General features: G+C 27.6%; 2 long non-coding RNA genes across 3 annotated transcripts; both read left to right on the top strand.

Annotated features, from left to right (window-relative positions):
• Nucleotides 1-11,286: 11,286 nt before the first annotated feature.
• Nucleotides 11,287-12,038, top strand: LOC122635022. Its single transcript, XR_006328541.1, has 3 exons — nt 11,287-11,528; nt 11,662-11,781; nt 11,866-12,038. It is a non-coding gene; the product is annotated as an uncharacterized LOC122635022 (long non-coding RNA).
• A 1,428-nt stretch (nt 12,039-13,466) lies between these two features.
• On the top strand, nt 13,467-15,619 carry LOC122635023. 2 transcript variants are annotated; one of them, XR_006328542.1, is made up of 2 exons: nt 13,467-13,821; nt 15,452-15,619. It is a non-coding gene; the product is annotated as an uncharacterized LOC122635023 (long non-coding RNA). The 2 variants fall into 2 exon arrangements; XR_006328543.1 differs by having other exon boundaries at nt 13,467-13,807.
• The last annotated feature ends 13 nt before the right edge of the window (nt 15,620-15,632 follow it).

A 15,632-nucleotide genomic window follows, 5' to 3' on the forward strand; every position in this document is an offset into this window, starting at 1 on the left:
GATCCTGTCCCTTTTGCTCTCTTATTTTTCTTTTTCTTTATGGTTTTTTTTTTGTTTTATTGGATATACACGTACGTACGTGTATACGTAATTAAGTAGGTATGTACACTTTATTATATACTTGGAAAAATCAACAATGAAAAAGAAATATTACTAAATTCTAATCGTTGAAAGTGTATCTTATTTAAGGAACGTCGTTAATTTATTCCGATATTTCAATAATTATTTTTTTATCTCTCGCGTCGATTTTGTTTTATTTGATTAATTTCGATTTATCATTTGTTTTTTCTTTTCTCTCTTTTTTTTTTTTTTTTTAAATACGTCGAACGTCGATAAAGATTATACGATCGTTGTTGATTATTTTAATCGCGTGTACGTTTTCCGTAATTAATTTTGTTTCATATGACATTTTTGAAACATTTCGTAATTCCAAATCGTATTCAAACTTCAGATTAAATTTTCAACATTTTATTTGTTTTTATATCAATAATATAAACTGTATATGTTAAAACAATCAATCTTATTATAGTAATTTATACTGAAATTTGTAACTTCGTTAAAGCCGTAATAAATTAATCCTATGTGTTGTATTTCTTGTTAAAAAACTGTACAAACTGTATTTTCTTTAGAAATAATTATAAGAAAAAAAAATAATTATTAATGTTTAAAACACACATCGTTAGAAACACAGTAATGACATAAACGTTATATGACAAATTTGCAAAAACAAACTTTTATAAGTAAAAGCAAAAAAAAAAAAAAAGAAGAAACGAAAAGAAAAAGAAGGAAATAATTTCGATGAAATAAACGATGAATAAATTAAATTATTCCCAAATAAAATAATATACATAACTCACACGAAACAAATTTCATACCCAAACGAAACGATTCTAAAAAAATCGATATAATCCTAAAAAAGAAACTTGTTATAACATACATAACAATTTACATACTTACATATAAATACCTAATTGTGTAACATTATGTACATACTACATATAAATGTACTTACACTTACATATAAAACTTTGAAACCTCTTAAATTTATAAAAATCTTACAAATGACGATACAAAAAAAAAAAAAAGAAAAAGAAAAAGAAAAAGAGGAAAAAAGAGAAATACAAATTCGAACGATCGTGTCAAACGAGAGTAACGAGATATTCGAGTAAGATATTCGAGTAAAGAAGAAAAAAGGAAAGGGTTTGAAGGGAGGGTTGTTGGAAAAGGGATATGAGATTGAATGTAAGAGTATCGTGCAACAACTGAACAAACGTCGTTAATTTATTCGAATAACGTATGTATTTGTGTATGTATATATGTATGTATGTACGATTCGGATCCCTCGATCGAGCGAAAATGCGGGCGTAACTTTTGTTAAGTGGACGCGATCGTACGGTTCCTCTTTTTATCTCCTTTTCACGAGACCCTTGTCTCGTCGTCGCTTATTTACGGTCGCGCCGGCCATTCTCGTTCGTATACGAAATTACTGGACTGTGTGCATGCCCGTGAAAATACCCCTCGTAAATAAACTCCCAGCCTTTTTCGAAGATTCGAGAGATCGTTTCGAGTCACGCTCCGAACTAAAATCTCACTTTTCTTTTCCTTTTTTCTTTTCTTTTCTCTTTTTTCTCTCTTTTTTTTCTTTTCTTTCTTCTTCTTCTTCTTCTTCTTCTTTTATTTATTTATTTATTTTTTGATTATTTCTTTGTCGTCGTGTACGTCTTGGTTTCTTTTCTTTTTGGTTTTCTTATTCACTTTTAAGTTGTTGTTAAGAACTCGCAAGAGTCGCGCAATTCTATCGTTGATAAGAATTAATAATTATCGTAAATTTGTTATTAATAGCGTATTTATGAGATATTAATAGGTATTTTATATATAGTAAATAAATATATATATATATATATGATGTTATTAATAATAATGCATGTATGACGTTTATATGATATTTCATTAAATTTATGTATATAATATCAGTATGATATTTTTAATATTAATGAAATATATATAATATTATGAAATATAATATGTGTTTAATAATGGTATATGTACATAGTATATGTATATATGATATTATTAATAATATGTATGCACATCAAATATATATATATATATGTATATGATGTCTATAATATAATTATTATAATAATAGTTATGCAAAATAAATGTATGTATATGAAATGTGTATATTAATATTATTAATATATATATATAATATTATTACTAATAATTATGTATAATATATATTTACATATATCTATGTGTTAATTATATCTAACACATATATAAATAATTTTTATAAAACCACTACATTTTTTTCTCTTTCAATCCTTGTATATCTTTGATTTTATTAAGAAAGGATCTTTCTATATCCTTTGATAACGATAACAATAAAGGAAAAAAGAATAAAGAATAAAAAGAAAAAGCAGAAAAATAAAAGAAAAATTTGATTATTCCGATTAGTAAAAAGTCGACGATCCGGATAGATTATGTAATATAATGAAATAGTGACGGTTCGTATATCATAAGAAATATATCAACGTAGAAAACTTTTCAATTATAAACACTTCACAGGTTATACGAGAAGGGAGCCTGCTGTTTCCTGCTGTTTCACATCCGTCCTTTCGAAAATACGCGAAAACTTGGCCCGGCTTAGTCTGAAAGGCTATCGTTTGTCTTCCTAAAGTTTTGCACGACAGCTGGCCTCTCTTTACGGGTCGAAGAACACCGGAAACGTTTTCATGGACGGGTTAATCGATCGCATCGGTGTGAATGATATCACTGCAGAGATCTGCACAACAGATAAACCAAAATAAAGACTTTTACGCTTCTCGCGATTACATGCAGATAGGTATATACCAAAAAAAAAAAAAAAAAAGAAAAAAAAAGGAAAAAAAAAAGGAATAACAATAAAAATAAAAAACAAGAAAAATCAGAAAAAGAATCAAACAAAAATAAAATGAAATACAAGCGAAAGCAAAACGATCGACATACGTTGCGTTGAAAGGAAAGAAAGAGAAAAAAGATTGTTTCGAAATGTGTGAAAAAATTTTTGAAAAAGTGTGAGAAATTTTTTTTTTTTTTATGTCTTGTTTTGTTTTGTTTTTTTCTTTTCGAAGAGTGATAAGAAGAAACAAAAAAGAAAAGAAACGTCTCGTCGAGAGAACTTTCTTCTCTTTTTCTTTTCGTTTTTATTATATTTTTTCTGTTTTTCTTTTTCTTTTTCTTTTTTTCTTTTTCGCTCTCGATTAAGTAAGATTTTTTGGTAACGAACTTAACTCGATTAAACGAACTTCGAATCCATTGCATTTTCTACGTAAATCATGTTTGAAAGTGAAAAGTCGACGGTGTTATTTTCAATTAATGGAGTTTCTTTCGATGCGGTTCGCTTTTCAGGAAATATTTTTTCTTTCTTTTTCTTTTTTTCCTTTACATGTTACGTTACGTTTTTTACGTTCACCCATTTATTATTACTGGGATTTTAATTTTAATTAGAAATGTGTTTTCGGGCGTTACTTCTTCAAAACAAGTACTTAGTTACATACGCATATAACATACACATACACACACATATAAATACATACATATATATATATATATATATATATATATATATATAGGGATATATGTATAGTATATTACGCGTAAACGTTGCACAGCATTACGTTTTTCGTCTTTTACAAAATGTACGATCGTACCTCTCGAAAAAAAGTCAATTTTTCATCAGTATTTACATCGAAACATAGGACTTTTAATAACGAAATCGACGTACTACAAAACGTGTAGGATAAAAGAAAATTTTACAACGCCGATTTTTCGTAGAATTTAATATAAACAAAAAATAAATAAACAATATCATAAGATGTTTCGAACAATAGAGTTCCAAAATATCGTTTGACGAATTTCAAAGATTACACTGTAATTACTTTGAAAATTCGCTTTCTTCAACTAATAATAATACTAGTAATAATAATAATAATAATTCTAAAACTAATACTAATACTAACACTAATACTAATGTATTAAAAAAGTATATAAAAAGAAATATAAGGACAGGAATACGTTTGTAATTAGTAATATCTTTGATTACATTGAAAAAATAGAATATACGCATTTAACATATATTAACAAAAATATATATGTATATATATATATATATATTAATTGTTAAAAAATGTTACATATTTAATGATGATGAAAATGAATGAATGTTGAAAAAAAATCTTTTAAAACGCATTCACATTGAATATATCAATAATTTAAAAATAAATTACTAATATAATTAATACGAATGCCTACGTATATATATATATATATATATATATATATATATATATATATATATATATATAAAAAGAATTACGTTCGAATAAAAGAAAAAGAAATTTTTGATTGCTCGTCAAAACGTGACGGGTCTACAAATGCCATTTCCATCTCGTTTATGTCCTGCATCACATTCTATTTGAGGTGCAACTATGATGGCTCCTAAAGCAAAGTCTTCTGGGACGCCCCTAAAAGCTACATCAAAAGAAGAAGGCATTTTCGTCGTTTCTTCGTCGTTCTTTTTCTTCGTATTTATAAAATTCGTTGTTAAGAGTAAAGGTGATATAGTAACAGGATATTCAGTCAATTCTCCATTTATTAACATGATTGCAAAGAAACTACCCAGCAAGGATTTCATACTCCTGAAATAAAAAAATATTTTTACGATCAAGTCAATGAATATAACAAAATTTTTAGTAGATTTAATAATCTGATTTAATAATCGAAAAAAGAATTTATATACGTACACACACATACAAACAAGTGTGTGTGTGTGTGTGTATATGTATATAAATATTATATCAATAAATAAAATTCTTGAAAAGACTTTATAAAAGAAAAGTGATCTTTTTTATATTCATTTATTTAAAGAAATAACATTATTATAAAGAATTATATATATATATATATATATATGTATTATAATTTTGTTTTAGTTAAAAACATTAACGTAATCATATCTTTTGTTTTATTTTTAATAGGATATAAATATCATTTAATAGAACATATATATATACCTTATATACAAATAACAATTTCCATTATAAATAACATATGTATATATATATATATATATATATATATATACACACACATAAAGTGAAAATTTTGATTCTCTTTGATTTATTTCTCTCTTTTCTTTTATTAAAATTTTTTCTTAAACACATCGATGACGATAATATTATTATTATAATAATTAACAAAATGATCGATTCGAATACTTACCTTTCAATTAGAATATCAAATATTTTTCAAACTCGTACAACGAATCAATCGATGATGAACGATTGATCGTAATAAAAAAAAAATCTTTGTAAAAACATAGAAAAAGAAAATCGTGCCACACGGATGAAAAGTTCGCGTTCGCTTGTATAAACAAATCTTTTCATTGAAGAAGATTTTAATATCGATCTCTTACTTATACTCATCGAAATAGCTACGATCACGTAATATTCGTCGTTCTTCATATGTCAAAAGATGACATAATAGTAAATCATTTCCGTGAATCCTGTTACGAAATCATGTGTCCTTGTATATATATATACATGTGTTTGTATATACGTGATAAAGACAAGTGGAATATAATCAACTAATCTTAATGATCATCTTGATCGTCATTAGTAAATCTTCATTTATCAGTACGAACGTAAGTAATATAGAAAAATATAAAAAAAAATAATATATAAATAATATAGAAAAATAATAGAGAAAAATAATATAGAAATAAACACGTAAATTCGCAAATTTTCGTTTTAATTATGATTATTCTTCTTATCATTTTAAAATGATATCACGAAACGTTATACATAAAAATATCATAATAAAAAATCAATAAAACAAGTTTCCTTTCGAGTAATACACTCAAACACGTTTGCTATACGACGAGTTGTTTCGTTCAATATCGCAATGATCAATCTGCGGAATATGTTAGAACCTTCGACGTAATTCAAACGTACGTGGCAACAAACAGAAAATGATGTAATCAGGAAACACGCAATCTAAGGTAAGTATTTACCTTAGAGTTTATAAATACGATCACCGTTCAAATGGAAAGACAGATCGTTCGTATTTCTGTCTACAGTGAGAACAACGATATCGATCTTCCGTGATATATAATATATAATTCAATTATTTCGAATAAAACGAAATCAATCGAAATATTTGAATCATCTTACTTCATGTAAGTATTTTATTTAGAGTAATTTAGAATATATTGATATAAGTGATGTATGATAATAATACGCAATTTTCGTATAACGATTAGTTAGTTAATTAAACCGTCGATTATTCATTGTACAAAATGTCCTTCGGAATAGAGAAAAAGAGAAAAAAAAAAAGAACGCCGAGATCTTTTCTAAGAACAAAAGCTATTATTTCGTAATTCTACGATAAGAATCGACATGCCTGTTTCTTTTTTTTCTTTTTTCTTTTTTTTCTTTTTCATTAATTTGCATGACTTTCAGGTACTTGCAAATAATTCAATAAATTCATTCTTGCACTTTTCTTTTTCTCTATTCATCTACAACTTCGATCTAAGGAAAGACAAATATTTGTAAAAATTTACGATTTATTTGACGATTAAAAATCAAAAATGATAAAAGAAAAAAGTAATACTTTTTCTTTCTCCTTAGAGAGACTTAGTGAATTAAGTTTTGAAATAATTTGATTGATATATCAATAAAATATAGACAAATATATCTAACTCGCCGTTTTCCTTTCTGTTGAAAAAAAAAAAGAAAAAATAGAGAGAGAGAGAGAGAGAGAGAGAAAAAAAAAGAAAACAAGAAAAGAAAAACTGAATGAAAAATGAGATCGCTTTAATTACACCGACTTAAGATCATAAAAATCGTGTAAACTAGTTTCACGTAGCCTGGAGCCTAACAGCTCTCGCTACACTTAAGAATTTCTGTCTCTTAGCGATGTTGCAATAAGTATACCTGGAGGGCCCTATGCACATCTTGAAACAATTTCATTAATTCTCGAAAAATATAAATAATCTCGTACGATCGAAGGATTCAAGAATTTTCGATAACAAAGACCTAGACTCTACTATGCTTTAAAAAAAAGGCCCAAAACTTGGTCGGATCTGGTTTCGTTCATAAAATATTGTAACCAACGAAAAAATTCTTTCTCTGTCGTTAATAATTGACCGAAGGCATGATCGATATCGAACTGATGCACGTTTCGAAAAACATCGTTCGATGGGAGATCTTCGAAACGCGCATCGATGCGAATTTTTGGAATCGCCTATCATCAAAACCTTGTCCGATCCTCAAAGACTCTTGGTGGGGGACGTCGTATTTAAATAGTACCGCAACATCGACTCTCGACATTTACGATGAAATTCTCGACACATATTGGCGAACGCTCGTCTCATCGTTTAACGTCGACATTCTCGTTTCTCGTCAAATACAGAGGACAATACCGTTATGCTACAGTTCGAGCAATTTTCGAGTCTCGTCGAGCTCTTATCGAGCTCTCGTAAATAAAACGACAACGCGACAATGTAGTGACACCTGAACGCTCAGAGAACTCATCGGGAAAGTATCGGACGACGTTCGAGTAACTTCAAACGATGTAACGATCCGTTTTCCTCGAGTACAACTAATTGTTTCAGTCGGAAGACGCCGTCATATCGGGTAGCCATTTCGACGGCCATCGATCGACTCATTTGCAAGTACACGGGTTATCCTGTGTCAGGATTAGAGAGCAGGACGTTAGTGATCGGAGATCATCAACGAAACAACCTTGTCACCGAGTAGAATCTACTACGGTACTTTAGAACCCAACAAACGGTATTCTCAAGTATAGTAGGATATACTTGTTAGAAAAGGATCTGTTGCATGCAACGAGAGACAAACTTCTAACGATTACCGAGTGCACTTAACGTTCGATAAAAATTTCATCTTTTATCATTCATATTTTGATCAATGACGTCGATGTTTCCAACAAACCATTAACTCTCAAAAACGAGAAGACTCAGTGAATCGATTTATTCGAATTTTATAAATCGATAAATGAAAGTAAATGAAACTATAAATAACGATTATTATTAATTATGGTATATGTAATATTTATAGATTTTTTATTGAAATTGATGATATATTTTTTGACTGAACACTCTTCGTCTATTATCGAAACATTACATCTTGACTATTTTTACTTTCGTTCGGCTTCGTTCGATTTCCTAAATGCATTTATTTAAATCTATTTCTATTTTATAACACCGATTTTTTTTTTCTGTTCCGTGTTTAAGCGTGAGAGCTATTTTTTTTAATGTTTATTCGTTTGAAAAAGTAATATTATATATGTATGGATATGTAATCTTGTTTTAATTAAAAACAAAGCATAACATAATCTTTATATATCTTTTTATACATAAATAAAATGTTCTATCAAAAATATACATATGTACATACACATGCACACGTATGGAAGATGAATATATTACTCCTATACAATTATTCCTTTTTCCTTTCTCTTTTTAATTAAAGGAACTTCATATTCAAATGATTTTAATATTATTGATAAAAACTACATACATATGCATACACACACTCATGTAATTTTGCTTTAGTTAAAAACAAAGCATAATATAATCTTTATATAAAGTTTTAATATAAAGTTTAATATAAGTTTTTATTATAAATTTTAATATATATATATATATTTATATATATATATATATATACATACATACATACACACATATATACACAAAATAAAAATTTTATTCTTATTCAATTATTCTTTCTTTTTGTTTGTTTGTTTTTTTTTTTTTTATTAAAGAATCTTCTTATTCAAATATTATTAAAAACAAAATGATTGACTCGTAAACTTTCAATAACAATTTTAAATGGCTTCCTGGATCAAATAACTTCGAGCGATCAATGATACGTGATTGATTCTAATAAAAAAAAATCGTTCGAGAAACTTGGAAAAATCGTATTACGTATCCGATTCGTTAGGAAGACTTATAACAAACAAGTCTTATCATTGAGAAAGAAAACTTTATCAATCGTTAATTTATACTCTTCGAAAAATCTACGATACGATCACACGATATTTGATTTTCTTGCAAGTGTTAAAAAGACATAATAATAATTAACGTTTCCATGGATATTATTACGGAATCACGTATTTATTTATTATACAATTGAGATAATAATCGATAATAATAATCGTTTCTCGCATTTACGAGTTTCTTCGATTTAATGTATCTTTGAAGATAATGTAAGAATATAAGAAAAAACGTTAAACACGTGAAAGTTTTAATTAATCCATCAACATTAGCAGATAAATTTAAATTTAATATCAAGTTGAAATCACATAGACAGATATTTGATAATTCAATTAAAAATTTCATATCAGAAATTTTATATTTTATACAGTTTTGACGAGGAAGCCATTCGTTTATATCCTACATATTTACTTTCGACAAATTGTCTTAATGTCAATCGCATAACACGATCAATCCGAAAGAAACATATCTTAATGTTTTTCTCTTTTCTTTTATTTTTGTTTTTTTTATTTTTTTTTTATTTTTCTTTCGAACAAACGGTATAATAAGCTATATATGGCGTGATCATGTGACGTTTACGAGTTTATAAACACTCGTCGTTGAACTGAAATGAAAGGACAAATCGTTCATTCGTATTTCTCAACGGCAAGGAACAACAGTATAATCGATTTTTGAAAGAGTATTATTCGTATTATTTGTTTTAAAGGATTGTTTGCAAAATTTCTTTTGCATCGTCTTAAAAAATTAGTTTTGAAATACTTACATATTTCACGTACGTGAGTGATCGATAAGCGATCGATGAAATATCACGTCATTCTTGAAAATAATTAAAAGCGCGGATCGTTCGTTCGTGTTAATTGATCAATTTTATGTCCGTCGGATAAAAGAAAGAAAAAGAAAAAGAAAAAAAAAAAAACGAAAGAAAGAAAGAGAATAACGTGGATACCTTCCAAGAACAAGATTTATCATTTTCTTATTCTACGAAAAGGAAGAGTCAGCATGGGTTTTATCTCAATCATTAGCACGATTCTAATATGCATAATTTTTGCAACCATCATGTTACAAGCTACTATCGTTAATAGAAGAATTATCGAGAAACGGAAAACAGCAATAGGATATACATTTTATCCTTAAATAATTATGGTACTAACGATGTTACGTTCATCTAGAAAAAAAAAGATACCATTCCGTTGGGTAAATGTCAGAAAATAAAAATTATCATTTTTCGAAACGATCGTGAAAAGCACAGATCAATTTTATATCCTTGTATAATACTTTTAAAAACACGTTCTTGCATAATATTTTTCTTTAAATAAGAATAAGAATATATTGTTTTTGGCTATTTTCTAATTTTACGAAGCTTCGAATACTTCGATAATTATACATTATATTTCCACTATAATGATCGATCGATCGTATAGTGTTTTTTATTCGTACGAATAAGAACGTACGTATAGCGTTTGTAATAGTAATAACAATTATTTCGAAAAGAAAGAATTGTTTTTGTTTCGATAAATATCATTTTCATTCATATAATCGTCAATTCGTAATATCATTTTCATTCATATCATTTTATATCATTTTATTGAAACAAAATGATTTAGTTTTTACGAATGAACGATTGAAAAATATTTGATAATATTCGTGTGATCAAGCGTGTTTTTCTTTTCTCTTTTTCTTTTTTTTCTTTTCTTTTTTGATCAAGGAATGAAAAAAAAATATTCGGATTAGCGCGTCAGATACCGATTAAGTATTAAAAAGAGATATTGAATGATACCGAGAATTCAATCGTAAACTTAAAGCATACTTATACGTGTAAATATGTATGATTTATGAACGTGTCGTTACATTGTCAATCTGTTAGATTTGATATGCAAATAAATGATGAATAATTCAGTACTAATTTTTTCTTATTTTTCCTTTTTTTCCTTTCTTCTTTTCTTTTTGTACTTTTTAAAACTTTTACTCAAAAAAACAAAAGATATTTATCCTTGAAATTTCATGATTATTTGTCGATTAAGATATTACGACGATTCGTAATTAGAAATTACAAAAATAAAAAGAAAAGAGAAGAAAGGTAAAAATGTTTATTGATGATCGTTAAAATCATTAAGTTTAGTTTATGCAACTTGTAGTCGCTTCTCTTTACGATTACAAAATTGCATCTCTAAACAGTTTTCTCAAATATAGTGGGGTATAGTCACTATAAAAGGATCTGTTGGATGAAACGATAGACAGATCTTTCTAACGATTTGCCAAGTGTTTATTTAACGTTCAGCAAATATGAAATCTTTCGTTCTTTATTTCGTCACGTTTTTATTAATGATGTCACCATTTTTAACAATGGCTCATCCATTGGGTATCAAGGGCGATGAATTACTTAATATATCGAAAAATGGAACCTCGGTTAAGTTGCCTGAAATTGATTTGTCCGAAGTAGGAAGTTTACCAGGTGACTTACTCAAACGTAAGTTTAACTATAGATAAGAATTATATTAATTAAAGTGAACACGATATTTATATTAATTGAAGCTCTTTTTCTCTATCTTTCTTTCTCTCTTTCTCCGACTCTAATCATATATTTTTATTGATAATGTTAGTACCTACTACATTGATCTCTGGATCGGATATGAAGTGTCCTGATAATCAAAAAAAAGATGTTAATGGAAACTGCCGTGACTCAGTAGAATAAGATGAAAAATCGATCATTAATCTATTAGGTAATTATAATCTCTGATAAAATAAATCAACCAATGATTTTTCGTTAATTTCGGATATATACTTTTTTCTTTTCTTTTTTTAAGCTTCGTCAAACATTGTCATGGAAAGAAAGAAAGAGGTTCGTTTGGAATTTTCGATCAAAGTTTCTCGAGGATATATTTCTTCGAAATAAATGATAAATTCTTTAATATAATACAGTTTTGTGAAATAAAAATGTACATGAATATTTGCAAATAAATATGTCCAAGTAAACATATGTCTACATACTTGATCGAAATTTTGTTATCCAACTTGTTTCCCTCGAGTTAATTTACACTTCCAAAAGTTTAATGTTACAATTATTGATTTTTTTCTAAATAACATTGTTCGTGAATGCATATACTAATCTCGAATTATTCAAGTCATTTCAAATGCAAGGAAATATGTTTGGAGTTTCTGGTAGGAGAAGCTACGGCGTAATATAATATATATATTAAAATAATATATATATATACATATATATTATTTTAATAAAAATCAAACACGAGCTCGTTTCCACGCTATCTATGAGATAGAACTACCAGTGCTATCTTTTTCTTTTTCTTTTGTTGAAGTTTCTTTCGCTCAACTTTTCCACTTTATGTCATTATTATTACTACTATTAATAATAATAATAATAATAATAATAATAATAATAATAATAATAATAATAATAATAATAAGAAATAACGATAAGAACAATATGTGAAAGTAGAAATATATACTTCAATATCCTAAACATGATTTATATTTTACATTATATTAATGAAGATAATGATTCATATAATGAACAAAATAAATTTAAAAGAAAAAACATTTTTTCTTCTTTTTAAAATTTTCATATCAAACTTACATATATATGTGTGTGTGTGTGTGTGTATATATATATATATATATATATATATATATATCATACTTCTTATTTTACATGTACCAATAATATTAGTTTCTCATCACGCATTTGTTCTATCCCAAAAACAAGTGTTTACCATTTGTAGTTCGTATCCTTGAACGATACTACTTATCATACAAACACTGTGACATTCTTACGTCATCATCAACAAAAGATATAAACATGAGAGATCGAAGAAGAAATGAGTTCAGTTTACAAACGTTAACTATACCGTAGTACACGTTAGTATCGATCGTTACGTAGAATCGATAAGAGCTTGTACACCGATACGATCCGAGTGTATATGATAATGGTGATAGTGATAGTGATGGTGTGGGATGCAAATGATGTTAAAAGAGTGGGAAAAGGAGTGAAGAAGGATGTTACAATGTTCGTCAGTTCCAATTGTAGTTCATATTTCGTCCTCTTACTTAAACTGTGTCGTTTAAATCGTACACGTTTCCAATACGATATACCAAGGCGAAAGTTAACGAGTGACCTTGAGAAATTTAAATGTAACACGGACACACCTTCGGACCAATGAAGAGGATCGGATCGGTTCAGATTTCCTTCCCACTTTTTTTAAACTTTTCTACTATCGCCATTAACGCTATCCTTCTCCTTCTCCTTCTCCTTCTCCTTCTCCTTCTTCTCCTCTTTGTCTCCCCACCTATCGCTCCTCATCAACCCCCACCACTTCCTCCTTCCCTTCTTCTTCCTACTCGACTTACGTAGACCTTCCCTTTCTCTCTCTCTCTCTCTCTCTCTCTCTCTCTCTCTCTCTCTCTCTCTCTCTCTCTTTTTCTTTCTTTGTTATCAGAAATTCGTCGGGTATTCCTAGCGTATTGGAAATCGAGAGAACAGTTTTAGACGGTCTTTTATCGAAGACACGTTCGAATAATTGTGAACGGAGAGGATATATCTGATTAGTGTTTTTATTGGATTAAAAATATTCTCAAGTCGACGATCGAAAAGATTCCATCTGTGCTGATTTAGTTTTATTCGTAAGGATAAAGGATAGTTGGGATTTTGAGTAAATGGTAGAGCGATCGATTGGACAAAAATTGACGATAAAGATCTTTCGAAATAATGGAGTAAATAGTAGTAGTAGTGTGGTAAAATCTATAAAGTAGATAATTATGTTGGTTTCTTACCGAGTATTATTGAATTTATTAATATCGATTATTTATGTTCTTCGAATGGATCCGGAAAGAAACGTTATTTTTTGTAACGTCGTATGAAAAGTCTTATAGATCTTATTAATCTACGATTCTTCATTTTTTTTTTTTTTTTAGAAATGAAAACTGTCGTTTTTGTTATTACGGATATGTGACATTATCGGTTGAACATATTATTTTGTATTGTTAGTTTAATTACGACAATTGTATATTTTATTTGCGTATGCGTTGGGTGGGTGTGATTATGGAAGTATAATTTTGCTTTCATCAAGAAATGAATGTAATGTAATCTTTTTATATTTTTAATTTTTATGTTTTTAATTGAACGCGCACACATACACACACACACACACACACACACACACACACACACACACGTATATATATATATATATTTATATTTTTTATCCATATACATATATGATCATTTTATTCCTATTTAATTATTCTCCTTTCTTCTTTTTTTCTTTTTATTTGAATCAAAAAAACTTATTTTAATTAAATAAAGAATTTTATTTAATTAAATGATATAATCTTATGTAATTAAGTAATTTAACTTAATGAAGAATAAATTTAATAATTATAATTATTAAAAAATTGATCACGTTTACAAACTTTAATAACAATTTCCATTGTGTTGTAGAATCAGATTACGAATCGATCGATCGATTTTATTGATCAGCAATAGATTTTTTATATTTTTAAAACGAATATAGTTACGTATATATATTTTATATACTTAAATACAATTTTTCTTCATAAATATCATCCACATATATATAAGCGTATATGCATATATAAAACAAAAATTTTAATCTTGTTCATTTATACCGTCCTTGTTCTTTGTTTTAATTAAATAATTTCCTTATTCACAAAATTCTAATATTATTATTAAAAGAAAAAATGATTGACTCGTGTAACTTTTATTAACAGTTTCAAATGGCTTATCCCGGATCGGATCAAAAATCGATCGACTATACGCGATTGTTTCAAAAAAGAAAACAAAAAAAAAGAAAATAGAAAATCGTTAGAAAGAACGTAGAAAAATCCTATTACGCAGACGATATATGGGTACGATTTAAAAACAAGTCTTTTCAGTGAAGAAGAAAAGAACACGTGATCGATACTAACACATATAGAAAGAGCAACGTTTACGTGATATTGAAACTTTGTTGAAGGTGTAATGCTACATAATAAGTTAACATTTCCACGAATATTGTATTATGAGGAAATATCTAGTATGTATTATGTAATGGAAATAATAATCGAACATGACGAATTAAATCTCTCACATATTTCAATTTATCGATCTATAATAAATGTATCTTCGAAAATAACGAAAGGAATTTAAATCGTGAATTCGTTAAAACATTTTTCATAATAAATATAAAATTTCAATATTCGTTGATTCAAACGAAACAAAAAAAGAAAAAAGAAAAAGAAAGAAAAGGACGAAAAGAAAACAAAATTTATGATAAACAGTGAATCTGAGAAGAAATATTTGTTTACTATCGTATTTCGAGAAGTTCTATCGTCACCATCGCAATATAATCAATCTGTGTAATATTTTTTGTTGTTTAGAATCTAAGGTAACGCTGTGTATAATCATATATCGTCTAGTTTATAAATACGAACAGTGGAAGCAGCGAAACGCCAGAACGTTCTTATATCTCAACGATAGATACAACGATATCGATTTTGAGAGATTATTGGATTATTATTTCTCTATCATCTTAGTTCATCGTAGTTGTGAGTAATAAGT

The sequence above is a fragment of the Vespula pensylvanica genome, chromosome 17 (genome assembly GCF_014466175.1).
Source record: "Vespula pensylvanica isolate Volc-1 chromosome 17, ASM1446617v1, whole genome shotgun sequence".
Taxonomy (NCBI): domain Eukaryota; kingdom Metazoa; phylum Arthropoda; class Insecta; order Hymenoptera; family Vespidae; genus Vespula; species Vespula pensylvanica.